This window comes from Zalophus californianus, chromosome 7 (assembly GCF_009762305.2).
Source record: "Zalophus californianus isolate mZalCal1 chromosome 7, mZalCal1.pri.v2, whole genome shotgun sequence".
NCBI lineage: Eukaryota > Metazoa > Chordata > Mammalia > Carnivora > Otariidae > Zalophus > Zalophus californianus.
Window position 1 is genome coordinate 96,548,078 of NC_045601.1, and position 12,794 is coordinate 96,560,871.

Sequence of the window (12,794 nt, forward strand, 5' to 3'; positions counted from 1 at the left end):
TATTAAACTCATACACAGCAGTTGTGCTGTAATTGCTTATCAATTCCAGGTTTTTATTGATTCTTTTGCATTTTCCATAGAAAATTCATCTATAAACATGAGTGAACAATAACAGTTTTATTTCTTCCTTCCCAAACTGTATACCTTCTATTTCTTTGTCTTGTCTAATTACATTAGCAAGGACTTGTATTGCAATGCTGGAAAAAGAGTGGTGAGAGGGGAAATACTTGCCTTGTACCTGATTGTAGAGAAAAAGCTTCAAGGTTCTTACCGTAAGTATGATGTTAGCTGTTACGTTTTTTGGTAGACATTCTTTAAGTTGAAGTACTTTCTCTGTATTCCTGGTTTACTGAGAGTTTTTATCATGAACAGATGTTGGATTTTATGAAATGCTTTTTCTGCATCTATTGATATGATCATGCGATTTCTTTTTAACCTGTGGATGTGATGGATTACATTAAATGAATTTTGAATGTTGAACCAGCCTTGCATACCTAGGACAAATCCCACTTACTTGTGGCATATAATTCTTTTTTATATTTTTTGGATTTAATTTGCTAAAATATTTTGAGTATTTTTGCATCTAATTTCATGAGAAATATTAGTCTGTCATTTGTTTTCTAGCAATGTCTTTGTCTGGTTTTGTAATTTGGGTAATGCTGGCCTCATAAAATGAGTTAGGAAGTATTCTCTATGCTTTTATTCTCTGAATGAGATTGTAGAAAATGCTATTTCAACAAATATACATGGTGTGCACTCTATATTATGGTGAAAGATATTCATGTATTGAATTCTAATGTTAAAAGCAACTCTTCAAGATTTTACTCAGATAAAAATGCAGGCACTGAATGGCACAGTGCCACTGTGAAAACTTGCAGTGAGTGATAATTTCCTTTGGATGTTTTGTTTATTTATTTTCTAATAGAGATAACATTCACATAACATAAAGGTCACCATTTTAATAATTTTACAGTACACAAATCAGTGGTTTTAAATACACTTATAAGGTGCAACCATCACCACTACCTAATTCCAGAAAGCTTCCATCACTCCAAAGAAAACCTGTATCTTTCCATTCATCTATCCTCCCATATGCTGGAAACTGGGTTTAATTCTTCTGGAAAGTTCCTATAAATTGAATCATAGGATATGTGGGCTTTTGTTTCTGCCTTCTTTTATTTAGCATAGTATTTTCAAGGTTTATCCATGTTATAGCACACACCAGTATTTTTTTTTTATGGCTGAATAATATTCTATTGTAGGTGTATATCTCTTTTATTTATCCATTCAGAAGTTGATGGACTTTGGGGTTGTTTCCACTTTTTGGCTGGTATAAATAATGCTGTTATAAAAAACCTGTGTCTGAGTTTTGGTGTGAAATTATGTCTTCAGTTCTATTAACTATATACTGAGAAGAATTACTGTTTCATTTGGTAACTCTATTTTTTAAGGAATTGCCAAACTGCTGTCCACAGCGGCTATACTCTTGTACACTACCACTAGCAATGTATGTTTTCCAACTTCTCCACATTCTTACTAATATTTGTTATTTCTATTTTTTTATTATTATTGTAGATATCCTCATGGATATTCAGTGGTATCTCACTGTGGGTTTAATTTCCATTCCCCTAATGACTAATGATGCTGAATCTCCTTTCCCATTCTTCTTGGCAACAGTGTATCCTCTTTAGAGAAATAGCTATTCAAGTTGTTTACCTATTATTATTTTTTTGTTTGCTTGTAAGCATTTTTAAAAATACATTCTGGTTACTAGACTTTTATCAGACACGATTTGCAACTCTTTATACTTAATAGTGTCCTTTGATGCAAAAAAGATTTTACTCTTAATGTTCAATTTATTTCTGTTTTGTTATTTTTGCTTTGGTATTATATTTAAGAAGCCATTGTCTAATCCAAGGTCACAAAGATTTACACCCATGTTTCCTTTAAGATTTTTATTGTTTTAGCATTTACATTTAGGTCTTTGATCCATTTTGAATTAATTGTCATATGCCACGTGAGAAAGAGGTCCAAAATCATTTGTTTTTATGTGGATATCCAGTTGTCCCAGCACCATTTGTTGAAAAAACTCTCTTTTTTCCCCATTGAAAATCAATTAGCCATAGATGAATGGGTTCATTTTTGGACTCTGGATTATCTGCCATTGATCTATATATCTATCCTTATACCAGTATAGCAGTGTTTTGATTACTGTAGCATTGATGTATGTTTTGAAATTGAGAAGGATAAGTCCATAAATTCTGTTCTTCTTTTTTAAGATTATTTTGGCTACTTGAAATCTCTTGAAGTTCCATGTGAATTTTAGGATCAACTTGTCCCATTTCAGAAAAAAAAGAAAAGGAAAGAAAAGAAAAAAGTCAGTTTGGGAATTTATTTAATAGAGACTGCACTGAATTTGTAGATCAAGTTGAAGAGTATTGCTATTTTAATATTGTCTTCCAATCTATAAACATGGGATGCCTTTCAATTTATTTAGATTTAGTTACTTTCAATAATACTTTATTTGCAGTCTATAAAACTTGCAATTACTTGGTTAAATTCATTCCTAAGCATTTTATTCTTTATGATGTTATTATAAATGGAATTGTTAATTACATTTTTGGATATTTCATTGCTAGTGTACAGAAATACAATTGATTTTTGCATATTGCCTTACATCCTAAAACTTTGCAGAACTCATTATTAACTCTGGTAGTTTTGCATGTGTGGAACCTTTGCATTTTTCTATATATAAGATCATTTCTTCTGACAAAGATAGTTTTGCTTTTTCCTTTCAAATCTAGATGACTTTTCTTTTCCTTGCCTAATTGGCTAGAATTTCCTGTACAATGTTGAATAGAATAAGTGAGAGTGTACCTCCTTGTCTTTTTCCTGACTGTAGGGGGAAGCTTTTAGTTTTTCACCATTAAGTATGATGTTAGATATGGGTTTTCAAAGATGTTCTTTGTCAAATTGAGGAAGTTCTCTTCTATGCCTAGATTGCTGTTTTTATCATAAAAATGTGTTGGATTTGTCAACTTTTTCTACATGTACTGATATGATCCTGTATAGTGCTTTTGTTTTGTTTTGTTTTTCCTTTATGTTATTACTATGGTGTACTGCACTGGTTGATGAAGTTTAACCAGTGTTGTGTTCCTGGCATAAATCTCACTTGTCCATGGTATATCATACTCCTAATAAATTGCTGAATTCAGTTTGCTAACATTTTCTTGAGGATTTTTACATCTACATTGATAACAGACATTGGTCTGTAATTACTTTCTTGTGATATTTTTGTCTGTCTATGATATCAGAGTAATACCAGCCTCCTAGAGAGTTTCTGGCTTTGACTTCATTTTTACTACTTACTAGTTGTTTGAAACTGAGGAAGTCACTTGACAATTTAAAGCTTTAGAATCCTCATCTCTGGATGAACAATAACTCCACACAAATTTTTGTGAGGGGTAAATGAGCTTATTATGTGTGCTTTGTAAACTGTCAATCACAGTATTTATATCAAATTTCAGGAAGTGTTGATGTAGGAGTTAAGAATAACAGCAAAGAGTGGAAGGTTAGAACTAGAAACATATGTACTTAACCAGGATTATATACTGGTAATTTTTATTGGTTTTCATTACAGCATCTATAAAATAAGTTATATTCATTATACTTGTGTTATAATAATCACATTAACAACAATAATATAACTATAATGATAAAATAATATATTGCTAATACTGTACATATTGGGTGCATACTGCCCCATATTTATTAACTTATTTAATTTTTATAACCTCACAATGTAGATGCTATTATTTTCCCTCATTTTCTAAATGAGTGTGGTACAGGAATACCTCAGAGATATTGTGGGTTTGGCGCCAGACCACTGCAATATAGCATATATTGCAATAAAGCAAGTCAAGTGAATTTTTCAGTTTTCCAGTACATATGAAAGCTCTGTTTACATTACATACTATAGTCTTTTAAGTGTGCAAGAGCATTAAGTCTTTTTTTAAAACTATTTTTAACTAACTTTGCCTTTTAATAATGGAAGCAATTTGCTATTCCAGAAATAGTTGTAGGGAAGAAAAATCTTCCCTATAGAAACAAACTTATCAAAATTTATAAATATTAAAACTTTTTATTTAAAATGCTGCCCTGCAATACTCTACCCCCTTCATTTAGCAACATTCCTGTACCGTCACATATTGAAGGGAAAACAATATTACAGCAAAGCTTAGTTTAACATAAGAATTTGTACAATCCTTTTTTACATCTTTGGCCTTAGTGGCCTTTCTACTTTTATGCATGAAAAATGCTGCTGCTGTAACCAGTGTTTGGGAGAGAACATCAGTATTCAAAAAACTATGTACTGATAGAATTCCAATACAGCAAGTTTTCCAAATTGCAACTTGTAGTGCACACAACAATGAGCGAGGTTCTGTATACTACATGAGGATGTCTATTTTACACAATCTACTTCAAGTAAAAACAAAATTTTTTTCACAGATGGCCATCAGCTACTAGTTGAGGTTCTAACTGTCTTAATCTAAAAAACAAATGCTTAACAAAATATTAGCTTACTGGATGGGCAATTAAAAGACCAGGTATTTGGTAACAATATACTCAAACCCAAGCATTAAGTCTTAAAAAGAACAATGTACATACCTTAATTAAAAATGCTTTAATTGCTAAAAATTCTAAACATCATCTGAGTTTCCAGCAAGGTTTCATCTTCTTGCCAGTGAAGGGTCTTACCTTGATGTTGGTGGCTGCTGACTGTTCAAGGTGGTGGCTGCTGAAGGCTAAGGTGGCTGTGGCAGTTTCTTAAAATGAGACAACACTGAGATTTCCCATGGCAATTGACTCTATCTTTCATGAACAACTTGTGGCATGTGATGCTATTTAATAGCACTTTACCCACAGTAGCACTTCTTTCAAAAATAGAGTCAATGCTCTCAAACCCTGCCACTGCTTTCTCAACTCAACTATAATATTCTAAATCTTTTGTTGTCATTTCAACAACCTTCCCAGCATCTTCAGCAGGAGTAGATTGCATCTTAAGAAACTACTTTCTGTGCTCATCATAAAAAGCAACTCCTTGTTCATTTAACTTTGATCATGAGATTGCAGCATTTCAGTCACATCTTCAGGATCCACTTCTAATTTTTGTTTTCTCACTATTTCCACCACATCTTTCCTCCATGAAGTCTTGAACCTCTCAACATTATCCATGGAGGGTTGGATTCAACTTCTTTGAACTCCTATTAATGTTGATATTTTGACCTCTTCCCATGAATCATAGATATTCTGAATGGTACCTAGAACAGTGAATCCTGCCCAGGTTTTCAACTTACTTTACCCAGATGCATCAAAGGAATCACTATTTATGGCAGTCATAGCCTTTGGACATGTATTTCTTACATAATAAGACTCAAAAGTCAAAATTACTCCTTGATCCTTGGGCTACAGAATGGATGTTGTATTAGCAGACATAAGAACATTAACCATGTCCATCTCCATCAGAGCTCTTGGGGGACCAGATGCACTGTCAATGAGGAGTAATATTTTGAAGGAATTTTTTTTTTTAGCAGTAGGTCTCAACAGTGGGTTTAAAATATTCAGTAAACCATTTTGTAAACAGGTGTGCTGTCATCCAGGCTTTGTTTTATTTATAGAGCACAAGCAAAAACTGATTTATCATAATTCTTATAGGCCCTAGGAATTTTGAAATGGTAAATGAACATTGGCTTCAAATTAAACTTACCAGCTGCATTAACTCCTAACTAGAGAGTCAGCCTGTCCTTAGAAGCATTGAGGCCAGGCAGTGACTTCTCTTCTCTAGCTATGAAAGTCCTAGATGGCATCTCCTTCCAATATAGAGCTGTTTTGTCTACACTGAAAATCTGCTATTTAGTCTAGACCTTCCATAATCCTCTTAGCCAGATCTTCTGGGTAACCTATTGCAGCTTCTACAATAGCATTTGCTTCTTCACCTTGTGCTTTTATGTTATGGAGATGGCTTCTTTCCTTAAACCACATGAACCAACTTCTGCCAGCTTCAAACTTCTGCAGGTTCCTCACTCAGCCTTCATAAAATTGAAGAGAGTTAGGACCTTGCTCTGGATTAGGCTTTAGTTTCAAAGAATATTGTGGCTGGTTTGATCTTCTGGCCAGACCACAAAAATTTTCTTTATATCAGCAATAAGACTATTTGCTTTCTTATCATTCATGTGCTCACTGGAGTAACACTTTTAATTTCCTTCAAGAACATTTCCTTTGCATGCATTCACAACTTGCTATTTGGCACAAGAGGCCTAGTTTTTGGCCTATTTCACCTTCAACATGCTTTCCTCACAAAGCTTAATCATTTCTAGCTTTTCATTTAAAGTGATAGACATTGGGGAGGGTATGTGCTATGGTGAGCACTGTGAATTGTGTAAAACTGTTGAATCACAGACCTGTACCTCTGAAACAAATAATACATTATATGTTAAAAAAAAAAGAGGAAGAAGAAGAAGAAGAAGATAGCAGGAAGGGAAGAATGAAGGGGGGGAAATCGGAGGGGGAGACGAACCATGAGAGACTATGGACTCTGAAAAACAAACTGAGGGTTCTAGAGGGGAGGGGGGTGGGGGGATGGGTTAGCCTGGTGATGGGTATTAAGGAGGGCACGTTCTGCATGGAGCACTGGGTGTTATATGCAAACAATGAATCATGAAACACTACATCAAAAACTAATGATGTAATGTATGGTGATTAACATAACGTCATAATAAAAATAAATAAAAAATAAAAAAATAAAGTGAGAGACATGCAACTATTCCTTTCACTTGAACACTTAGAGGCCACTGTAGAATTATTAATTGGCCTAATTATCTCTCTCAGGTAATAGGGAGTCCTGCGGAAAGAGAGATGAGGGAATGGCCTTTGGTAGAGCAGTCAGAACACACATAACATTTATGGATTAAGTCTACCACCTTATACGGGTATGGTTTATGGAACTCCAAAATGATTACAATAGTAACTTCAAAGATCATTGATCACAGATCACCATAACATGATAATGCTGAGAAAGTCTGAAATATTGCAAAAATCACCAAAATGTGACACAAAGATACAAAGTGAACAAATGCTTCTGTAAAAATGGTGATGATAGATGTGCCCAATTTAGGGTCACCACAGACCTTCAATTTGTAAACACCACGTTATCTGCAATGCACAATAAAGTGAAGCTCAATAAAACAATGTATGCTTGTGCCTGGCAGTGAAATTGCTGGATTGTATGGTGGAACTATTTTTAACTTTCTAAGGAACCTCCATATTATTTTCCATACTGCTTGGACCAATTTACATCCCTACCAACTACATATAAATGTTTCCTTATCACCATATCATCATGTTACCATTGTCTCATGTCCTCTTGGTGATAAGCATTCTAATAGGTATGAGGTGATATCTTAAGGTTATTATTTTCATTTCCCTGATGATTAGTGATAGTGGGCATCCCTTCATGTGCCTATTGGTGATTTTGATATTCCCTTTGGAAAAACTGGATATTTAGCCCTTTTGATCACTTTTTAATCAGATTGCTTTGTTGTTGTTTTTAAGTTACAGGAGTTCCTCATTTATTCTGAATATGAACCCCTTACCTGATACATTGTTTCAAAATTTTTCTTCGATTCTATAGGTTGTCTTATCATTTTATTTATTTATTTTTAAGTATTTATTTATTTATTTGAGAGAGCAAGTGAGAGAGCACAAACAGGAGAAGTGGCAGAGGGAGAGGGAGAAGCAGGCTCCCCACTGAGCAGGGAGCCCAATGTGGGGCGAGATCCCAGGACCCTAGGATCATGACCTGAGCTGAAGGGAGCCGCTTAACTTACTGACCCCCCCCCACAGGCATTTCATTATTTTATTATTTCTCATGCTGTGCAGAAGTTTTTGAATTCAATATAGTCCTATTAATGTTTGCTTTTGTTGTTTAGATATCAGTAGTTATTTTTAAGTTTTTGTTTAAATTCCAGTAGATGAACAGTGTAGTATTATTTCATGTGTACAATATAGAGATTCAACACTTCCAAACATCACTCAGTGTTCATCACAAGTGCACACCTTAATCCCTATCACCTGTTTAACCCACCTCCCACCCACCTCCCTTCTGGTAACCATCACTTTGTTCTCTATATAGTAAGAGTCTGTTTCCCGGTTTGCCTCCCTCTCTCTCTCTCTCTCTCTTTTTCCCCCTTTGCTCATTTCTTTTGTTGCTTAAATTCCACATGAGTGAAATCACATGGTATTTGTCTTTCTCTAATGTATTTCACTTAGCATAATACTCTCTAGCTCCATCCATGTTTTTGCAGATGGCAAGATTTCATTCTTTTTATGGCTGAATAATATTCCATTATATAAATATACCACATCTTCTTTATCCACTTACCAGTTAATAGAGACTTGGGCTGTTTCCATAATTTGGCTATTGTAGATAATGCTGCTATAAACAATGGAGTGCATGTATCCTTTGAATTAGTGTTTTTGTATTCTTTTGGTAAATACTTAGTAGTGCAATTGCTGGATCATAGGGTAGTTCTATTTTACCTTTTTGTGAAACCTCCATACTGTTTTCCAGAGTGGCTGTACCAGTTTGCATTCCCACCAACAGTGCAAAAGGGCTCCCCGTTCTCCACATCCTCACCAATACCTGTTGTTTATTGTGCTGTTGATTTGAGCCATTCTGACAGATGTGAGGTGATCTCATTGTAGTTTGCATTTCCCTGATGATCTGTGGTCCTCTGACATTACAAATGTGCAACAAAATTTTGAGACACTGTCCTACATACTATCTATTCAAAGTGTAGTTCTCAGACCAGTAGCACCAAAATCACCTAGGAGCTTGCTAGAAATGCAGAAACATGGCCTTACCCCAGACCCACTTAATCTGAGTCTATATTATTAACAATATCTGTAGGTGGTTCATACGCATGCTGAAATTAGAAAAATACTGATTCAAATTTAGAAGATAAATTGAACAAAATTCCTGAGCAAATAATAATATGCAGAAAACAGTTTGGGCAAAAATATTGGTATCAAAATTGTCTGTAAAGTAATGTTAAGGAGAAAAGAAAAACCTTCATTTTTTTTTTCACTAACCTTTACCCTAACCTGATATTCTGATTTTATTAATCAAATGTCAGGTGCTTTATCCGCAAGATTAATTATTCCAACTTCTTTCCAATAAGGCATCTTACATTTGCCCAAGACTCAATTAGCATTTTTGACCTTGAAATGTCAGTTTTGTTATAGATCTGTATTGCAAAAATTAATGTCTGCAAGTCTTTTGCAGTGTAGTATTAAGAATTTTATAACAATGTGGTACTTTTTGCTATTATGTGAATAAATTTTTGCTTTATATTAAAGCAAGTATCCTTTTTCAGGTTTTATGGCATTCACACTAGATATTTTATGTTGTATGTCAATTCCAAACAAATTTCATAATTATTCTCTATCCTTCAGTCATTTATTAACTGGGCAATATATGCTGTTTGTCTACTATGTACCAAAACATTTTACAGGGGAAGTTTTTATAAAGCCTGTACAACTAATACCAAATGCTATTCATCTTGAAATTAGGTTTATATAAAGCAAATATGAACAGACCTAAAAAGGAGAAATAAATAGCAATACAATAGTAGTAGGGAACTTTAATACCCCCCACTTTCATCAATGGATAGATCATCCCGACAGAAAATCAGTAAGGAAACATTGGACTTAAGTGACACGTTAGACCAGATGAACCTGACAGACATTTATAGACATACCAACCAAAAGCAGCAAAATACACATGGAACTGTCTCCAAGATAGATTATATGTTAGGTCAAAAACAAATCTTAATAAATTTGAGAAGACTGAAATCATACCAAGCATCTTTTCCAACCACAATAATATGAAACTAAAAATCAATTACAAGAAAAAAACTGGAAATTTTTACAAATTATGGAGATTAAACACTCCTGAACAACTACTGAACAACTAATGGGTCAAAGAAGAAATTAAAAAATAAATTTGACAGTATCTTGAGGCAAATGAAAATGGAAATACAATATACTACAACTTATGGGATGCAGAAAAAGCAGTTTTAAGAGGGAATTTCATAGTGATAAATGCCTACATTAAGAAACAAAGATCTCAAATGAACAACCTAACTTTACCCCTCAAGGAACTAGAAAAAGAACAAAGTAACCCCAAAGTTAGTAGAAGGAAAGAAATAAAGATCAGTATAATAATAAATGAAATAGAAACTAAGAGAATAGAAAAGATCAATGAAACTAAGATCCGTTTTTTTAAAAAAGAAATAGAACAGAGGAACCTTTAGACAGACTCACCAAAAAAAAAAAAAAAGCAGAGAACTCAAATGAATAAAACCAGAAATGAAAGAAGAGATGTGCCAACTGATAGCACACAAATACAAAATATCATAAGAAATACAATCTTATGAAAAATTATAGGCCAACAAATTGAACAATCTAATAAGAGATAAATTCCTAGAAACATCAACCTACCAAGATTGATAATAGACCAATTATTAGTAAGAAGATTGAATTAGTAATCAAACACCTCCCAACAGACAAAAGACAAGTACTAGATGGCTTCCTGGTGAGTTCTATCAATCACTTAAAGAAGAAATCATACCAATTCCTCCCAAATTTTTCCAAAAAAATCAAAGAGGAAGGAACACTTCTAAATTTACTTCATGAAGCTAGCATTACCCTAATACTAAAACCAGACAAGAACACCATAAGAAAAGAAAATTACAGGCCAATATCTCTGATAAATACAGAAAAAAAAAAAGGAAAGAAAGAAACTTGGGTTGGAAAACCAAGTTAAGAAAAATAAAATTCAGCATGCCGACTGCAGTAGTAGATATAAGAACAGAGGGTTATCAAACAAAGAAGAGGGAATGAATTCTCTATAGGATTATTCTGGTCTATGTAAACAAGGGAGAGAGCTCAGAGAGAATGAATACCTGTTGTTTATTTTTTAATGAGAAAAAGGTACGTTCTGGGGAAAGAAAGAAGTTTGGCTTGGCTATAGCATAGTGTGAAAGGAGGAAGAAAAGGGGGTAGGAAAGGACGGTGGGCAAGACTGTTATGAGATCTTACATACTACATTAAAGAGTCAGGTCATTTTCTACTGGTGTGTAGAATTTTCAGAGGTTGTAACATGTAAGCAACATCAATAAAGTGTGTTTTGGGGAAGAATACTGGGTTTTAAAGTGGAAAATAGAACAGGATGGAAAAAAAAATCAATGAAGACCAAGTAGGGGTTTATTACAACAGACTATAAATCAGAATATAAAAAATTAAAATACATCAACAGTAAAAGGAATGGGAAGGAGGAAGTACATTTAAGCAGCATTTGGGAAGTACAATTTACAAGACTCAGTGACAGGAAGACTATAAAAGGGAGAGGAAGTGAGAAAGGAACCAAAGTATACTAGTGACTTCTTCTTGAGGTTATATGCTAATGATGAGGCTAACAATAGATAAAAATAGGAGGAAAAGGAATTTGGGTAAGAAAGACATGGGAAAGCTTAATTCTGGCATTTTATCCCTTTGGAAGATCTTGGCATAGCTCTTAAGAAGACAATGGTCTATACTAACTCAGAGCCTGGAGAAAAACCTGGTCTAGCCAAGAGGATTCAGAAGTCATTAACACACACAAGTGGGCACTGATGCTGAATGGCTCATATCACTCAGAAATTGATAGAAAGGAGACCTGAGTCCAAAATCCTGTGGACCATCAATATTTGAAGAACGTGTGGAAGAAAATGATTCTGCCGACCACAGTGAGAAAGAACTATGAGAGAGACAGGACACAGTAATGTCACAAGTGAATTTTTATCAGAGAATTGAGAGGAAAGGTGTTCCAGTCAAGATCTGCTGCTGTTCAGTTTTCCCAGACATGATACATGACTATGTTTTATTCCTTTCTGAAGGGACTGATAATTACATAAAACCAATACAAGCCTAGATGTAACAAAAACTGTCAATGTCTGAGTCCATACTGCTTGAGCTTGGCTTAAACCGTATCACAGGATAGTAAGAGTGAAGCTGTTTGGCAGATTGACTGGCCCCAGGCTACCTGGGTTCACAGGCTCGCTCCACCCACTATGCAGAAGTGATCCTGGGTGCGTACTTCCCTCTCTTCAGGTCTCCTCCCACATTAAACGATGTCATTGTTTTCCATCCCCATACAATTAAAGTGTGGATTAAATGAGATGTTAAATGCCAAACATTAAAAAAGAGCTGGCACAAAGTATATGCATTGAATAAATGTTAGCTGTTATTATAAACAAAATGTTCTTTAGCTTGGCTAGGATCTCCCAAGGTGATATCAGTCAAACATACAATTCCAAATAAGACCAAAAAAAAAAAAAAAAAGGAAAAGAAATAGAAAGCCTTTGTTAAGCAAGTCAATAGGTTTCTGGCAAACCCTCCTTTTGAACTAATCATCCTGTTTTTAACCTTGCATTGGGAAAGGCTGTAACATTTGGGATGACAGTGTCAATAGGAGGGCCCAAATGCTGGGTCTGTGTCTTCCGAAATAATCACAGAAACTGGATAATTTTATTCTGCCTTGTAAGGAAAAATGCCAAAGAAGACTTGGTAGATAAAAATGGCAGAGTATCTAAACTAAAAAACCAAATGTCTGCAACATACTATAAGAAGTCAAGAAAGCCAAACTCATCAAGTTGTGCACATTAAATATGTATGTACAGTTTTTGTATATCAAT